Source organism: Triticum aestivum, chromosome 2B (assembly GCF_018294505.1).
Source record: "Triticum aestivum cultivar Chinese Spring chromosome 2B, IWGSC CS RefSeq v2.1, whole genome shotgun sequence".
Lineage (NCBI taxonomy): Eukaryota > Viridiplantae > Streptophyta > Magnoliopsida > Poales > Poaceae > Triticum > Triticum aestivum.
In genome coordinates this window covers 564,768,875-564,779,157 of record NC_057798.1, presented here as the reverse complement: position 1 = coordinate 564,779,157, position 10,283 = coordinate 564,768,875, and positions in this window count along the sequence as shown.

Below are 10,283 nucleotides of genomic sequence, written 5' to 3'. Positions count from 1 at the left end.
TTGGAAGATAAGTGAGTCCATCAACTCCAACGGCATCAGTGAGTATAGGACCATGATCCTAAGGCAATCTTACTCGTCGTCTGAAAAGTCTGCAACATGAACGTTGTAGCCCGAAAACGAGCCAGCACATGGAATATGCTGGCAAAGTAACACATAGAGAGAAATGGAAAAATTAAGCTATACTACATGCATATATGGCTGGTGGAAAGCTCTATGGTTACAGTTTTTGCATAAAGCCAGTTTTTCCGTACTGCAAAGGAATAAATTTATTTAACTATCATGGTGGTTGTTAAACATTGAGAATGGTTGACAGCATTCTCAATCCCAATTAAGCATTATCATTAAACAAACCCAACAATATTAATTAAAGTAACATGATGAGATTCACATGATAATCCAAGTACTAGATACCCAAAACGTCCATAACCGGGGACACATTAATCATGATTAGTTTATACACTCTGTAGAGGTTTGTGCACTTTTCCCACAAGACTCGATCTCCTCCGTTAGTTTTCTTGCACTGCATGGTGTTTGAGAAACGGATGACCGAGACATAGTCTTTCAGAAGCGCTAGCACCTTACGATTGGGTAGACCTGTACACCTACTTTCCCCTACATCTGCTAGTCTACCGCTGTAAGAGTTCGCACGACTTAATCAACTATGCTAGAGCCCATAATAGCATGTGGCTGCACACGGAAATTTCTAGCATGAACAATCTTATGATCCCTTTGAGCCTGGGTGGCGGTCCAAAAACAAACAGGCAATCCTGGAATACCCAGGTACCTCAATCCACCCAGATGTGTATTAAAGTTGCCACCTTAAATAAACCATTAATTAACAATCTCACATTTGTCATGGAAATTCACTCACCCAATCCACGTCTACTAGCATAGCATGGCATATAAGCAAACGTAGAAGTAACTCCCAAAGGTTTGATAATAAAACAGCTAATAGGTACTACCTCATCTACTTCCCAAAACCCACATATTAATCAGATCCTAATAATGCAATTGTTTGAGGATTGATCTAATGCATAAAAACTGGGTAGTAAAGAGGTATGATCAAAGTGTTACTTGCCTTGCTGCTGATCCGTGAAACCTAGGGATTCGAAGTAGCAAGCGGCGCAATCCGGGTACTCTATCGCAAGCAAAAAAATAAACAAGCATACAATAAGTACTCATCTAATGCACAGGTAGAACTCAAATAAAAGATTTAACTAGAAAGTTCAACTTAAGAACTCCGGTAGGCAAAAAGAATCAAATCAAACAAAGCAACGAATATCCAACTGCGAAAGAACCAACTTCGTATACTAATCTAGACCTAAGTCAAATTTTACAGAAGCAAAAACTTGTTTGAGTAGATTAAATAGAAAGAGGGTTTCGAGACGACACTCTAGGCGTTTGAATCGCCTGATTCCAATAAACGAGCGAAAAGTTAAACTAAAACGAAAATCGGATCAGAAAATCGCGATCAGAGAAATCGCAGAATAAATCCGAGAAAATAAAAACGATGAACAGATTAACGAACGAACGTTCGTTATCTGGATCAAAACGATAAATGCGTTCGTTAAAACGAAGGAACGAGCGAACGCTCGCTAATAAAATAAACCGAAAGAAAACCGATCTAATAGATAAAAAAAATCTAGGGTTTTTTAAAAGAAACCGAAGTGGTTTTTTTCCAAAAAAAAAGGCGGCGGCGGCGGCAGTACCTTCGGCGAGGTCCTCCGGCGGGGCGGGGCGGCTCCGACGGGGTTGGCTAGGGGCGGCGGGGCTCCGGCGGCGGGGTGGCTCCGGCGGCGGCGGCTGCAGGCGTCGGCGGCGGTGACACGAGGCGGCGGGGCAGGTTGGCTCCGGCGGCCGGGAGGAAGGTGGCGCGGGCGGGCCGGCCTGGCTCGGCTGGGCTTTGGCCTAGTCTGGCGCGGGGAGTTTTTTTTTAAATAATTTCGCCGAACTATAGAAAATCTATAAAATTAAATAAACATCTAAAAATACCAAAATTAATTTTCATCGTCTGAATAAAATATTTAAAACAAGATGAACATTTTTTGGTCCTAAAATGCATTTTTTTGAAAATCGTGCAATTTTTCCTAAATTCAAATAAAATAGCAAAAACACCAAAATAAATCTTATTTGATTTTTTTATTAAATCCTCATTATTTCTTTATTTTGGGAAAGTCATTTTATTCCCTCTCTCATATTTTTGTGATTGAAATAATTGAAGATAAAATAAATAAAATCAAATGATCCTCTTTCAAAAATTTGAGAAAACTGAAATATGAAAATAACGAAATCCCCAACTCTCTCTGTGGGTCCTTGAGTTGCGTAGGATTTTTAGGATCGAGGCAAAAATGCAATAAATATGGTATGCAAGATGATCTATTTGTATAACATTCCAAATTGAAAATTTGGGATGTTACAAACCTACCCCCTTAAGATGAATCTCGCCCTCGAGATTTGGGTTGGCTAGAAAATAGGTGAGGGTGGTCCTTCAGCAAATCTTCCTCTCGCTCCCAGGTGGCTTCATCCTCGGTGTGGTGGCTCCACTGAACTTTACAGAACGTAATAACTTTGCTGCGGGTGACTCGGCTGGCTTAATCAAGAATCTTAACGGGTTTCTCCTCATAGGTCAAATCACTGTCCAACTGAATCGCCTCTAGTCGCACTGTATCTCTCAGCGGTATATCAGCCATCTCTGCGTGGCACTTCTTCAATCGGGAAACGTCGAACACATCATGAACTCCTGACAATACCTCAGGCAATTCCAACTTGTAGGCAACTTCTCCCATACGTTCCAAAACTTTGTATGGTCCAACAAAACGTGGCGCTAACTTTCCCTTAACACCAAAACGCTTAAATCCTCGCAATTGAGATACTCGTAGATAGACTCTATCTCCGGCTTCATAAACTGTCTCCTTGCGTTTTTCATTAGCGTAGCTTTTCTGCCTGGACTGAGCTACCTTGAGCTTGTCGCGAATCAACTTTACTTTCCGTTCAGACTCCTTAATTAAGTCTGGTCCAAACAACTAATGGTCTCCAACCTCGTCCCAAGACAACGGGGTTTTGCATCTCCTTCCGTATAAGGCTTCAAAAGGGGCCATCTTCAAACTGGATTGATAACTGTTGTTGTAAGAGAATTCTGCATATGGCAAATTGTCATCCCAACTAGATCCATAATCTAACGCACAAGCTCTTAGCATGTCTTCCAAAATATGATTGACTCTCTCCATCTGTCCATCTGTCTGTGGATGAAAAGCTATGCTGAACTCTAATCTGGTACCCAAAGTTTCATGCAACTGATTCCAGAACTTTGAGGTGAACTGGGTTCCTCTATCTGATACAATGCTCCTCGGAACTCCATGCAGACATACGATCCTGGTCATGTATATCTTGGCCAACTTAGCACTGGTGTAAGTGGTCTTTACTGGAATGAAATGTGCTACCTTCGTCAAATGATCGACTATAACCCAAATCGAGTCATAGCCTGAATGAGTCCTGGGCAATCCTGTGATAAAATCCATGCCTAGCTTATCCCACTTCCATTCGGGTATCGGCAATGGTTGCAACAATCCTACTGGCTTCTGATGCTTTGCCTTTACTCTCTGACATACATCACAAACTGCTACATCCTCTGCAATATCTTTCTTCATTCCGGTCCACCAGAAAGTCTCCTTCAAATCCAAATACATCTTGGTATTACCTGGGTGAATCGAATATGGTGAATCATGGGCCTCTTGCAAAATCAACTTCCTGATCTCCGGGTTATTAGGAACATAAACACGGTCTTCAAACCATAAGGTATCGTGCTCATCCTCACCAAATCCCTTGGCTTTTCCTTTGCTCATCTCCTCCTTTATCTCAGCAATTTCCTTATCGGTCTTCTGATCTTCTCTGATCTTATCCATCAAAGTCGACTGAATTTCCAATGCTGCTACATAGCCTCTCGGAACTATCTCCAAACATAGTCCGTAAAAGTCCTCGACTAACTCCTTTGGCAGTCATGCGGTCATGAATGCATTGACATGGCTCTTACGGCTCAACGCATCGGCTACTACGTTAGCCTTCCCGGGGTGGTACTGCAATCTCATGTCATAATCCTTGATGAGCTCCAGCCATCTCCTTTGTCTGAGGTTCAACTCCTTCTGCGTGAAAATGTACTGCAAACTCTTGTGATCGGTGTACACTTCACAATGATTTCCGATTAGAAAATGTCTCCATGTTTTCAAGGCGTGCACTACGGCTGCTAACTCCAAATCATGTGTGGCATAATTCAACTCATGAGGTTTCACCTGTCGTGAAGCATACGAAACAACTCTCCCCTCCTGCATAAGAACTGCTCCAAGTCCTCGACGTGAAGCATCGCAATACACCTCGTAATCCTTGGTCTGATCTGGCAGAATCAACACTGGTGAGGTGACCAAACGTTCCTTCAACTCCTGGAAACTGGCCTCACACTCCTCAGTCCAATTAAACTTGGTATCCTTCTTCAGCAATTCCGTCATAGGCTTTGCAATCTTTGAGAAGTTCTCAATAAATCTCCGGTAATATCCTGCCAGTCCAAGAAAACTCCTGATCTCTCCAACTGTTGTTGGGGCTACCCAATTGGTCACGGTAACTACCTTGGTGGGGTCTACTGCTATTCCTTCTCCGGATATAACATGTCCGAGGAATCCAACTTCCTTCAACCAAAACTCACATTTGCTGAACTTGGCATATAACTGGTGTTCTCTGAGCTTCTCCAATACCAAACGCAAATGCTCCTTGTGCTCTTCTTCGTTCTTTGAGTAGACCAAAATATCATCAATGAACACCATGATGAACTTATCCAGAAACTCCATAAATACTTTGTTCATCATGTTCATGAAATAGGCAGGTGCGTTAGTCAGACCAAATGACATAACGGTGTACTCATACAGCCCATACCTGGTGGTAAAAGCCGTCTTAGGTATATCCTACTCTCGAATCTTCAACTGATGGTATCCTGATCGCAGATCAATCTTGGAAAATACCTTAGCTCCTTGCAAGCGGTCAAACAAATCATTGATCATCGGCAGTGGGTACTTGTTCTTGATGGTTACTGCATTCAATCCTCGATAATCAACAACCATCCTTAAAGATCCATCCTTCTTCTCCACTAGAAGTATTGGTGATCCCCAAGGCGAAGAACTTGGGCGAATATATACTTTATCCAGTAACTCCTTAATCTGACTCTTAATCTCCTCCAAATCTTTTGCTGGCATCCTGTATGGTCTCTTGGATATCGGCCCTGTGCCTGGCAAAAGTTCAATCAAAAACTCGATGTCTCTATCTGGTGGCATGCCTGGCAACTCTTCCGGAAATACATTAGGAAAATCCTTAAACACTGGTACTCCCTCCTGCACAACTCCTGATAATGAATTTACGTGCATCCTCTTCGGCTCATGCCTTGATACATACTTGATCCTTCTTCCTTCTGGGTAGTAAGCAAAATCGACTTACTGGCACAATCGATGTTTCCACCATACATCGATAACCAATCCATACCCAGAATTACATCCAAACCTTGAGATTCCAAAATGATTAAATCTGAGGGGAAAACATGCTTGCCTATACTCAACGGCACTTGAAAACATCCTCGGCTGTCCATATACTCTGCTCCTGGTGAGGTTACTAGCATGGGTGTTCCTAGAACCTTGGTGGGCAGTCTATACTTATCCACAAATCCCCTTGATATGTATGAATGCGATGCACCAGTATCAAAAAGAATGAGTGCAGTAAATGACTTAATCAAAAACTTACCTATTACTGCATCTGGCTGAGCTTCAACCTCCTCCACGCTAACGTGGTTCACTTACCCTCTGTTGAATGGGTTCGGCTTCTTCCCCGAGCTTCCATTGCCATTTCCGCTCTGGCCTTCCGGGCATTCATTGGCGTAATGTCCGGTCTTCTGGCATTTGAAGCAAATGACTTGACTCGGATCTCTCTTGGCTGGGGTTGATGGGTTGGTACGGTTCTGGACGTTGCTTCCTCCATTCCCATTACCATTTTTGGGACCATTGTGATTGTGCGAACTACTTCCTCCATGGGTATGCTGGAATTGTCCTCCCGACTTCGAAGTAAATCGTGGCTTCTGATGAGCTCCAGAATTGTGCTTCCCTTGTCCATACTTCCTCTTGCGGTTCTCAATCTGCTGCTACTTCCCTTCAATCATGAGAGCTCTATCTACCAACTCCTAGTAGTTGTTGAAACTTGCTACCATCAATTGCATACTCAGCTCGTCATTCAGTCCTTCCAGAAACTTTTCTTGCTTAGCTGCATCTGTAGCAATGTCATCTGGGGCATAATGTGCTAACTTACTAAAGTCATCCACATACTGGCCAACTATACGTCCTCCCTGGCATAAGTTGCGAAACTCACGCTTCTTCATGGCCATAGCTCCTGCTAAAACATGGGAAGTACAAAAAGCCTGCTGAAACTAATCCCATGTGATAGTGTCTACTGGATAGGTGGCTGTGAAATCCTCCCACCATGATGCTGCGGGTCCATCTAGCTGATGTGTGGAAAATCGCACCTTCTCCGCATATGTGCATCCTGTAGTGGTCAATTCCCTGGTTGTCTTGCGAAGCCAATCATCTGCAACAATCGGCTCGGTGCTACTAGAGAACACTGGCGGATTCAGCCTAAGAAAACGGGTTAAGTGGTCAACAGGTGTTGGCGGGGGTGGATTGTTGTTGTTGTTCCCCTGATTCTGATTCTGGACTAGTAACTGCATCAATGCATTCTGCTGCTGGATCAACTGAGTGAGCTCCGGTGGGAAAGCAAATCCGTTGTCACGTCTCGGAGGCATCTGATGGTTTAGAAAGGATGAGAATATAGAACAGAACAAGGTCTAGAGGGAAAACACTACCCATATGCACATGAGTCAAATTTCAATCAAAACACTTCATTCAAACAAGCAAGGGCATACAACGATCTATCTATCGTTACAAAAGTGCTCGGACTATACTAGATACATGGGGGAAATACTACTACTGTTATGGTGGTCGACTAGAAAAACTGCTCCGATGAAGACTCCATGATATCTGCTCCAGCTTCATCAACATAATCATCATCACTATCATTTGGGTTCGAGTCGGTGTCGTCAATGATGATGTAGTTCTCTGGACATGTGAAATCTTCATCTTCTCCTTCTGTCGTGGGGAATCCCATAAATACTTTCAGCTTCTTCTTCAGATCATCGCTCTTCTCCACCAGTGTTGCTATTTCCTCCTCATATCCATCGCGTGTGGACTTGAGTTCTTCCTCCAGTTCCATGATTTTGATCATGGCCTTCTTCAGATCCATCATGCCTGCGCACATCTGGTTCTCCTGGCGTCGAATGTGCTGGTTTAACTCCTGGATGAAAGCTACAATTGATCGGTCCTTCCGGGTGCTGACCATATCCAATTGCTCATCTCGGCGCCCACAAATCTGGTAGATAGTATCCTTAAGCTCCTTGTGGTAAATTTCTCCAATACGTCCCATGGTAATGTGGGCTGCCATGCTCTTTCCTAGACTCCAGGTTGGTGCATCAAAGGAAAACTCTATGGGCTCAGTAACGGGCATGAACGTCCTTCCTGGAACTTGAACTTGAATCATCCAGCGCTCCTCTTCAGGTAAAGTGGTGTTGTAGGTCCCAGTGAAGCTTGGTACTCCGATCTTCAGGTACTTGGTGACTTCCTTCAGGTGTCGTCCAAAGGGTGTATCTTCATCCGGTTGCATGAACTTGTTCCTTGCATCCGCCATCCTAAAATAGAGTAGAAAAGATGAGGAGTTACAAATGAGAAGAGGGAGTAGTGATCTAGGGCTTTGGCTTAGTGTTCGTGTCCTACAGTCAGCGTGTTCCCTGATACCATCTTGTAGCGACCAGACCTCAAACGGTCTGATCTCTGTGCATCAGTGTCATCCCTGGATCAGTAATGCTGACATGCACAGTACTTGAGGATTTATAACAAAGTAGCAATCACACACTTATTAAATCGAATGTCTCAAAAGAGAGCTTATTACAATAAAATATGGCTTAAGGCCATCTAATACGATAACAGCGGAAGGCTTGGAAGATAAGTGAGTCCATCAACTCCAACGGCATCAGTGAGTATAGGACCACGATCCTAAGGCAATCTTACTCGTCGTCTGAAAAGTCTGCAACATGAACGTTGCAGCCCGAAAACGGGCCAGCACATGGAATATGCTGGCAAAGTAACACATAGAGAGAAATGGAAAAATTAAGCTATACTACATGCATATATGGCTGGTGGAAAGCTCTATGGTTACAGTTTTTGCATAAAGCCTGTTTTTCCCTACTACAAAGGAATAAATTTATTTAACTATCATGGTGGTTGTTAAACATTGAGAATGGTTGACAGCATACTCAATCCCAATTAAGCATCATCATTAAACAAACCCAACAATATTAATTAAAGTAACATGATGAGATTCACATGATAATCCAAGTACTAGATACTCAAAACGTCCATAACCGGGGACACGGCTAATCATGATTAGTTTATACACTCTGCAAAGGTTTGTGCACTTTTCCCCACAAGACTCGATCTCCTCCGTTAGTTTTCTCGCACTGCATGGTGTTTGAGAAATGGATGACCGAGACATAGTCTTTCAGAAGCGCTAGCACCTTACGATTGGGTAGACCTGTACACCTACTTTCCCCTACATCTGCTAGTCTACCACTGTAAGAGTTCGCACGACTTAATCAACTATGCTAGAGCCCATAATAGCATGTGGCTGCACACGGACGTTTCTAGCATGAATAATCTTATGATCCCTTTGAGCCTAGGTGGCGGTCCAAAAACAAACAAGCAATCCTGGAATACCCAGGTACCTCAATCCACCCAGATGTGTATTAAAGTTGCCACCTTAAATAAACCAATAATTAACAATCTCACATCTGCCATGGAAATTCACTCACCCAATCCACGTCTACTAGCATAGCATGGCATATAAGCAAACGTAGAAGTAACTCCCAAAGGTTTGATAATAAAATAGGTAATAGGTACTACCTCATCTACTTCCCAAAACCCACATATTAATTAGATCCTAATCATACAATTGTTTGAGGATTGATCTAATGCATAAAAAACTGGGTAGTAAAGAGGTATGATCAAAGTGTTACTTGCCTTGCTGATGATCCGTGAAACCTAGGGATTCGAAGTAGCAAGCGGCGCAATCCGGGTACTCTATCGCAAGCAAACAAACAAACAAGCATACAATAAGTACTCATCTAATGCATAGGTAGAACTCAAATAAAAGATTTAACCAGAAAGTTCAACTTAAGAACTCCGGTAGGCAAAAAGAATCAAATCGAACAAAGCAACGAAGATCCAACTGCGAAAGAACCAACTTCATTTACTAATCTGGACCTAAGTCAAATTTTACAGAAGCAAAAACTTGTTTGAGTAGATTAAACAGAAAGAGGGTTTCGAGACGAAACTCTAGGCGTTTGAATCGCCTGATTCCGATAAACGAGCGAAAAGTTAAACTAAAACGAAATCAGATCAGAAAATCGCGATCAGAGAAATCACGGAATAAATCCGAGAAAAGAAAAACGACAAACAGATTAACGAACGAATGTTCGTTATCTGGATCTAAACGATGAACGCATTCGTTAAAACGAACGAACGAGCAAACGCTCGCTAATAAAATAAACCAAAAGAAAACCGATCTAATAAATAAAAAAATCTAGGGTTTTCTTAAAAAAACGAAGTGGTTTTGTTCCAAAAAAAACGGCGTCGTCGGCGGCGGCGGTACCTCCGGCGGGGTGGCTCCAGCGGCGGCGGCTGCAAGCGTCGGCGGCGGTGACACGAGGCGGCGGGGCGGGTCTGCTCCGGCGGCGGGGAGGGCGGTGGCGCGGGCCGGCCGGCCTGGCTCGGCTGGGCTTCGGCCCAGTCGGGCGCGGGGAGTTTTTTTTAATAATTTCGCCGAACTAAAGAAAATCTATAAAATTAAATAAACATCTAAAAATACCAAAATAAATTTTTATCATCCAAATAAAATATTTAGAACAAGATGAACATTTTTTGGTCCTAAAATGCATTTTTTTGAAAATCATGCAATTTTTCCTAAATTCAAATAAAATAGAAAAAATACCAAAATAAATCTTATTTGATTTTTTATTAAATCCTCATTATTTCTTTATTTTGCGGAAGTCATTTTATTCCCTCTCTCATATTTTTGTCATTGAAATAATTGAAGGTAAAATAAATAAAATCAAATGATCCTATTTCAAAAATTTGAGAAAACTCAAATATGAA